This window comes from Eretmochelys imbricata, chromosome 14, assembly GCF_965152235.1.
Source record: "Eretmochelys imbricata isolate rEreImb1 chromosome 14, rEreImb1.hap1, whole genome shotgun sequence".
NCBI classification, from domain to species: domain Eukaryota; kingdom Metazoa; phylum Chordata; order Testudines; family Cheloniidae; genus Eretmochelys; species Eretmochelys imbricata.
Genome location: NC_135585.1, coordinates 30,414,926 through 30,424,226, shown reverse-complemented (window position 1 = coordinate 30,424,226; position 9,301 = coordinate 30,414,926). Strand labels below are relative to the sequence as shown.

Here is a 9,301-nt window from a genome sequence, read left to right as displayed (position 1 = left end):
GATCAATGTTCTGTCCTCAGACTCAGTTTCCTGGCACTTTGCTCTGAAATCTAAATTTAGTCTTAAAATTTCAGCCTGTTACCAGGAGAGGAAGGGGGGTTTCTGAATATTTATGGAATTAATTCATGAGATTTGATTAACTTTTAACTCTGTGTCTTTCCAATTCAGTCGCACAGATTTATTGCTCCTAGACACAACCAATGGCAGACTGCAGAAACCAAACAGCCATCACTGAATTCTTCCTCCTGGGATTCGGGGATCTCCCTGATCTGCAAATTCTTCTCTTCCTGATGTTCCTAGTGATCTACATGGCAACTGTGGCCAGGAACACCCTCATTGTGGTGCTCGTTGTGGCTGATCAGCACCTTCACACTCCCATGTACTTCTTCCTGGGGAATTTGTCCTGCCTGGAGATCTGCTACACCACAACCATCCTGCCCCGGATGCTGGCCAGTCTCCTGACTGGGGACAGAACCATCTCAGTCAGTGGTTGCATCACACTACTGTATTTATTTTGTGCTCTGGCAGCTACAGAATGCTGTCTCCTAGCAGCGATGTCTTATGATCGGTATTTAGCAATATGTAAACCCCTGCACTATTCAACTCTTATGAATACCGGGTTTTTCCTCCAGTTGGCTGCTGGGTCCTGGTTAAAGCTTGTTTGGCTAGTACTATCTTTGTTTTATTCCTATCACTGTTAACATTCTGTGGCCCGAATGACATTGACCATTTCTATTGTGATGTCATCCCACCTATAGAGCTCTCCTGCAGTGACACACACTGGTTAGTATCCTGTGTATTCACCCTGCCTCCATTCCTACTAACCCTGACATCCTACGTGTGTATCATTGTGAACATCCTGAGAATCCCTTCCACCACCAGTAGGCAAAAGGCCTTTTCCACCTGCTCCTCTCACCTCATTGTGGTGACAATTTTCTATGGAACCCTAATGATTGTCTACATGCTACCGAAACGTGATACACTGAGAGACCTAAACAAAGTGCTCCCTCTTTGCTACATGGTCCTGACTCCCCTGGTAAACCCCCTCATCTACAGCCTGAGAAACAGAGAGGTCAAGGAAGCTTTGAGGAAAGCAGTCAGTAAATGTGGCTTTTGGAAAAACATGCAGAGACTCTGAGATAATAACTTAGCTTTGAAAACCTCAGGCTGTCTGGGTGATTTCAGCAATCATCCCCCATTAAAATTAAGTTGAAAAGTCCTAGTGAAAATCTCAGCACTCAGTGTTGTCCATCTCAGTGGAAGGACCAGGGACGGAGGTGGCCATAACCATGTTCCCATCATGGAGTTATGGGTACTAGGAAGAATGGAGACAAAATTGTAACCAATTGTTTAGATCTTTAGAAAAGCCATTCTTGATCAAAATAAATGTTTGGACAATAAAACTAGTAACTCCTTGTGCAGCAGAGATGGGAACGTAAGGCTGGGAAATCTACCACCCCTGAAATTGTGCTTATTACCATCATAACCCTCTGCAAACCAACCATCTTCACTGAACTCACAGAGGCCGGAGGCAAACAACCAGGCCCCAGAAGTGACCTCTGGACACTTCACCAGGAACAGCGTTATAGCTCTTATCTGGGCTACACCTGGCTGTGACCAGCTCCCGGAAAGCAACAGCTCCAGGCTAACCGGGCCCTTGGAGGCAGGGAGGTTGGGCAAACAAAGAGGTAGACTTACATGCCAGGTCCCCGGGACTGTCCAGGCCTAGCTGGGGTTTGCCAGGGCACCCGTAGAACTGAGGCCGTTCCAGGGGTCGGGTCTGTCAAACGGTCACTGACGAGGGACTCTGCTCATGGCCCTGCAGGGCACCAGCTGCTCTGCTTCCACCAGCTGCACAGAGCAGTTCAAAGGGAGGGGACCTGTTACAATGAGCGTCCCCAAAACTAACTGCAAGAAGCCCAATGTCCGACAGGGCTAGTTCTGAGGGCACAGTGTCTAGTCAGCCCCAGGTACCCCAGGCAGCTCTGCTCCACACAGGGCCCTTTCCTCAGGGGGTGAGGCAACTTATGGTGAGAGGAAGCGGTAACCACCTACCAACGGGCAGAACTCCTGTGATGCCAAACACGGCAGTGCTGTCTCAGTCACTGGGAGCACGTCAGGGCTTGGCCAGAGGTCGGGGAGCTGGGCACCAGTGAGAATTGTAGGGCTCCGACTCTGCGGAAGGGGTTTCCCAAGAGACATAACAGAGTTAGTCACACAAATCCCTTTGAAATGGGAGATGGATGCACATCACCTTACACGCCTCTGAGAATCTCAGCCTGGAGAGCCACTGGGAATCTGTCATGGTAGCTTCAATCTGTGCATTTCCATTGGACACAGAGCCCCCATCAACAGAAAGGCGCTGGATGGATGGGAAACCCCTGCTAAGCCTTTGAGAGCTGCTGCCACTGTATGCGCTCTTGTAGCCACGAATGTTGCAATCATTTTTTGTACGATTTTGTTCCCAGTGGCTATAGTTTGAAACAGCACACACCTAGCAGTAGGTAAGAAATGAGGAGAGATGCAGTTATGCTGTCTAGGGCCACAAGAGGGCAGAGAGGACAGGCGCAGCTGTGCTGCCCAATGAACGGCAGTCAAAGTGGAGGGGCAAGAAAGGAGAAATTATGTTGCCAAAGGACCAATGGAAAGGGAGGTGAAGCTGTATAACAGTGTGTAAGTGCTGAGTAGAGAGCACTGAAGAGAAGAGGACCTCTGTGCTGCATAGTGAAAGGTGGATAGTAGCAGATGTTATGGAGTGAGTTATGGGCTGTTATATTAAATAACGGCCACCACGTGACATGAGAGTCAAGAACGGGAAAGAGGCAGCTATAGAGAGAAGAATCCACTAGAGGAAAGAGCAACAGGCTGTCATGATGGGAAATCAACACTAGATGGCAGCAGAATAGAGGAAATGAGGCTGGTGGGGGTGTCACAAATACGGACTAGTGACCAATAGAGTTCAGTAGCCAATACAATAATGGGAAAAAGAACAGGAGGACTTGTGGCACCTTAGAGACTTACCAATTTATTAGAGCATAAGCTTTTGTGGGCTACAGCTCACTTCATCGGATGCATAGAATGGAACATATAGTAAGAGATAGATATACATACAGATAAGTTGGAAGTTACCATACAAACTGGGAGAGGCTAATTAGTTAAGATGAGCTATTACCAGCAGGAGAAAAAAACTTTTGTCGTGTTCATCAAGATGGCCCATTTAGACAGTTGAGAAGAAGGTGTGAGGATCCGTAACTTAAAGAAATAGATTCAATATGTGTAATGACTCAGCCACTGCCAGTCTCTATTCAAACCCAAGTTAATGGTATCTAGTTTGCATATTAATTCAAGCTCAGCAGTCTCTCCTTGGAGTCTGTTTTTGAAGCTTTTCTGTTGCAAAATTGCCACCCTTAGATCTTTTACTGAGTGGCTAGAGAGGTTGAAGTGTTCTCCTACTGGTTTTTGAATGTTATGATTCCTGATGTCAGATTTGTGTCCATTTATTCTTTTGCACAGAGACTGTCCGGTTTGACCAATGTACATGGCAGAGGGGCATTGGTGGCACATGATGGCATATATCACATTGGTAGATGTGCAGGTGAATGAGCCCCTGATGGTGTGGCTAATGGGATTAGGTCCTATGATGGTGTCACTTGAATAAATATGTGGACAGAGTTGGCATCGGTCTTTGTTGCAAAGATAGGTTCCTGGGTTAGTGTTTTTGGTGTGTGGTGTGTGGTTGCTGGTGAGTATTTGCTTCAGGTTGGGGGGCTGTCTGTAGGCAAGGACTGGTCTGTCTCCCAAGATTTGTGAGAGTGATGGGTCGTCCTTCAGGATAGGTTGTAGATCTTTGACGATGCGCTGGAGAGGTTTTAGTTGGGGGCTGAAGGTGATGGCTAGTGGCGTTCTGTTACTTTCTTTGTTGGGCCTGTCTTGTAGTTGGTGACTTCTGGGTACTCTTCTGGCTCTGTCAATCTGTTTTTTCACTTCAGCGGGTGGGTATTGTAGTTTTAAAAATGCTTGATGGAGATCTTGTAGGTGTTTGTCTCTGTCTGAGGGATTGGAGCAAATGCAGTTTTATCTTAGAGCTTGGCTGTAGACAATGGATCGTGTGGTGAGCCATCAGGGGCTTGTTCACCTGCACATCTACCAATGTGATATATGCCATCATATCAGATTTATTGATTGATTGATTTGGCTTATACAAAAATATGAAGACTTTCTCAGTAATGGTATCCCACATTTGGACAAACTTTGTCATGAGAAGAGATATGAGATGATGTGAATCAAACTATGTGTGTCTTTGCAACAAAGCCCGATGCCAACTCTGTCCACATATTTATTCAAGTGACACCATCATAGGAACTAATCCCATTAGCCATGTCATCAGGGGCTCGTTCACCTGCACATCTACTATGTGCCAGCATGTGAAGCCAGGGGTCAGAGTCAGTATCAGGGTCAAGAGTCAAGCCCGAGGGTCAGAGGCAGAGGCAGAATCAGGAATTGGGACGAGGGTCCAAACCAGTTATCAGCATCCCAGTTGTGTTTCCAGGGGTCGATCAGGAGTCAGAATCCAAGTCAGAGTCAAGGTAAGTACCAGGACTTCAGACACAGAGAAGCAAGATGGTCATGGCAGCTGGCTGGGATCCACATGGTTGCCTGGACACTTCTTAGTGCACCCCATGGGCGAATATAGGGTCAAGGAGCCAAGAGCACTTTCAGTCTGATCATGCAGGATGGAATTTACCGTGGCGTACAACCACTGCAGAGTATGGGCCACAGGGAATGAGTCAGCTACAGGCACTGCCAGGTTGCAGTGTGGGGATATTACGTACCCGTTAACCTTACAGGCCCAGGTCCAAGTCCTGCTGATACGCACAGTTACTTTGTGTGGCTGTGGTCTGGGTAGATAAGGGTTAAATTCTGCAAGCACTCCCTCATGGTAGCTGTAGACAGACCTCAATGGTCTGATGCTCAAAGGAAAAGCCCCGTGGGAGAAATGCATGAAGCAGTGTATTAGAGATACAGGGTGGGTGAGTTAATATCTCTTATTGGACCAACTTCCGTTGGTGAGAGAGACAAGCTTTAGCTACGACACTGCATGAACCAGTGTAGTCAGATTCAGACGCCCTTCTCGAACCAGAGGGGGACCTTTGGGCAGGAACCCTGAACTAAGGGACTTCAGAGTGGATAAAAAAACAGCCTGTGGCTCAAAGGGTTAATGTGATGCTTGGACATATAAACAGGGTGATCTCGAGCAGAGAGGCTATTTTACCTCTGTATTTAGCACTGGTGCGACCACTGCTGGAATCCTGCGTCCAGTTGTGGTGCCCACAATTCACGAAGGGTTCAGCGAAGAGCCATGAGGACGATTAAAGGATTGGAAGACTCAAGGAGTTCAATCAGTTCAGTTTAACAAGGAGCAGGTTAAGGGGTGAACTGATCACAGTCTGTAAGTAACCATATGGGGACCAGAAATGTGATAAGGGTGGGCTCATCAATCTAGCAGAGAAAGGTATAACAAGGGTTAAGAGCTGGAAGTTGAAGCTAGACAAATTCATATGAGAAATAAGGCACAGTTTTTATCAGTGAGGGTAATTAACCACTGGAACAATTTACCAAAGAGTCATGGTGGATTTCCCATCAGTGGAAATTTTAAAATCAGGATTGGATGTTTTTTCTGAAGCATCTGCTCTAGTGTAAACAGGAATTAATTCAGGGAAGTCTTACGGCCTGAGTTTCACAGCGACGCAGTCTAGATGATCCCAGGGACCCTTCTGGCCTTGGAATCTATGAATAAGTCGGGAGAGATTCTGATTGGGGTGTCAGACTATCCGAGAGGCCGGATTTGCAGGGGGTAACCTGACTCATTGTTTTTGCGGGGTACCTGGGTTAAGTGGAACCTGCTTAAACTGGCAAGGAAAGGCAGAGTTTAGATAGACAAATCGTCTCATGCCATTTGAAGTCATCACGTATCGGGGTGCTTTACCTCCTACTGAACCGAAACAATACCCTCAAAATCATCCAGATCTACGCTCCCACAAGTGCATGCGAAGATGAGGATATGGAAGGATTCTATCAGGAGCTGGAGGAAACCCTCACTCAGAGTTCCACATAAAGGATTGCGATGGGAGATTTTAACGCCAAGGTTGGAAGAGGGAGAGAGGGCGAAAAGTTCATAGGTATCGGAGAATGAAACGTGCGAGAACGACTAGATATATTGGCAGAGACGAGGAGAATGTTCATTGGTAACACCTGGTTCCAAAAGAAGGCCAACAGAAGATGGACCCGGATCGCACCAAATGCGAAGACAAAGAATGAAATCGATTACTTCCTGATCGATAGACGACGCTTCCTGCAGGATATTTCAGTAGTGCCATCGTTCAACACCGGAAACGGCCATCACCTGCTGAGAGCCAGACTCACGTTCACTGTGAAGGTGGAGAAAAAGGCACTGTGTACGGCGAACAGAAGGCACCAACCGGTAGCTTTCGACGAGGCAACCCTGAAGGAAAACACTTCCAGGGAAGACTGGAGCCTCCTGGACGGCTGCGATGAGGATTCTGAGAACTTCAGCAAGAGACTGAAATGGTGCATGAAATCAGACAATACGTCCATAGGATTTTATTGTTTTAACCCTGTTTCCCTCTGCTAGGTATGTTTCTGTGAACCAACCAGTCACACCTGTTTTTGAAGAGGCCATCCTGAGTCATTAGAGGTTCACACTGGTCACAAGGTCCCAGAGAGAATTCCATAGCAGGGGACAAAGCCAGTTGTAGCTGCTGGAGATAAATACGGATGGTGAAAGCCTGCAGACACACGGCACCCATTCTATATACATGGGAGATAGAGAGATGGATATACAGCTGAATACTTAAGGAGAGAGAGAGAGAATAGAAAAATCAGTGAAATAAAAGTTTTAACTTTCCTACCAATATTGGTTGGAATTTTCTAAGTGCCTTAGTGGATTTAGGTGCCCAACTCGTCAAGAGGAGCAGGTGCCTAACTCCTGTAGAGTACTATTGAAGTCTCAGCCTTAATAGTCCAAGAATTCATGTTACAGGGAGAGAATTCCCAGCACAATTTAACAACATTTTCAGGTTCCACAACTTATATAATGGAAAGGATTTTCAACTCTTATTAATATTTGCTAAAGGTGGTAAATCTGGCTCTACCTGTTGGGAATTTTTGATATTTTGGAACTGTGTAACAGTGTGAAAGAATCACAGAGGTACATTCATAAATTTATAGATTGGAAAGCCACAAAAGACCATTAGATCCTCTAGTCTGATGTCCAACACTAGATTTATTGATTGATTGATTGATTTGGCTTATACAAAAATATGAAGACTTTCTCAGTAATGGTATCCCACATTTGGACAAACTTTGTCATGAGAAGAGATATGAGATGATGTGAATCAAACTATGTGTGTCTAAATGGCTGCCCATTATGGTGGGCTCTCAGACCCTTCAACATAGCAACTGGGTTCCTGGTCCGATATGAGAGATGTTGATATTTTGTTAAATCTGCTGCATAAAAGTTACGATAATATATCCAAAGAATCAACATGCCAGCCAGCTCTGTTCCTGCAACTCCATTATCAAACCAGGGGGCTTCCTTCCCCCCCCACCTTCTTCTTTGCTGGGTTAAATTTTAAGTATGTTTTTGCCAATCATCTCCAAGATGTATTTTTCTCTTCCTCACTTTTTATCCTTCCTAGATACACCCCATGGCAAACACAGAAGGGAGGAATCAAACGTCCATCACAGAATTTGTCCTCCTCGGATTCAGGGATCTTCCTCAACTGCTGACCCTACTCTTCCTGCTGTTTCTAGTGATCTACGTTGTGACCTTGGCCGGGAACATCCTCATTGTTGCGCTAGTTGTGGCTGATCGGCACTTTCACATTATTTTGTTAGTTTCTTTGCTGCTTCAGAATGCTATCTGCTAGCAGTGATGTCATATGATCTGTACTTGGCGATATGCAAACCACTCCATTATGCCGCCCTCATGAATACCAGGTTCTGCCTGTCGTTAGCAGCTGGGTCTTGGATAAATGGATTTCTGGCTGTTATCATAGTCATAGTTCTTATGTTACAATTAACTTTCTGTGGCCCCAATAAAATCGATCATTTCTACTGTGAAATCCACAGAAATGTTAAATCTCTGCTGCAATGGCACCAACCAGATAGAGCTTGTCATTACCATCCTGGCTGCTATATTCACTCTGCCTCCATTTGTATTAACCATGATGTCCTACGTGTGTATCATCTTCACCATCCTGAGAATCCCTTCCACCGCCGGGAGGCAAAAGGCATTTTCTACCTGCTCCTCTCACCTCATTGTGGTGACCATTTTCTGTGGGACCCTGATCATTGTGTATCTGCTACCAAAAACCAACACACTGAGAGACCTCAACAAAGTGTTCTCTGTTTGCTACACAGTTCTGACACCTATGGCCAATCCCTTCATATACAGCCTGAGAAACAAAGAGGTGAAAGAGGCCCTGAGAAAAATTGTCAGTAAACGTGTAGATTTTACAAGAAATTAGAAATCACAAGGTTTTTATTTCTTACTGTATTAAGGGAAAATGGTGAGATGCAGAGCTGGCTTATTGTTTTATAGAACCAGATTCTGGGTGGTCCCTAGTTCTGGCTAGTTCTTTGGGAATGTGCCGCTATAATATTTGAGGATGTGCAAATATATAAAATGTGAGATCAGTCAATACCAGGATCTTTACATTCAGAATAAAATTGAACTGTATTACACTTGGTTCAAGTTAGGCAATTCCATACACTAAGCCCAAGTAAGAATATAAAATAAAAGAACAATTTACACTAGGATTATCAAAGGATCCTAAGGGGGTTAGGGATCTAAATTTCAATGGGGTTGTGTTCCCTAACTCGGTTAGGTCCCTTGACAATCCTGGTTGAATGACAAAATATTTGAAAGGATACATTGATTTTGGGTGCCTCAGCCACTGGGGACCCTCACTTGAGACACCAAGATTTTTCAGAGCACATAGAATTTTCATAACCTGTTGTGTGTTCAATGGTGGGAAATGATCCATTCAAGTCATTCTATCTAGGTATGTGAGGTGGCCCTCACCAACATTAACAATGGGACACCTCAAGAAAGAAGAGCTTGTCGATATGGAAAAAAAATTATATGAATTTGAAGAAATTTGGGCCCTGTTTTCAGATACTTTTGGATAAAAAATGCTGAAATAATGCCTGACTTCCATTCCAGTGGACCTCTCTGCTTTCTCCCTCCCACTTCCTGCCCCCGTTCCCCAACGTCATT

The 9,301-nt window shown here is 45.2% G+C and overlaps 1 pseudogene; it reads left to right on the top strand.

Moving 5' to 3' along the window:
- The first annotated feature begins 200 nt into the window (after positions 1-200).
- Positions 201-8,549, top strand: LOC144274993 (olfactory receptor 10A7-like; annotated as a pseudogene).
- Positions 8,550-9,301: the final 752 nt, after the last annotated feature.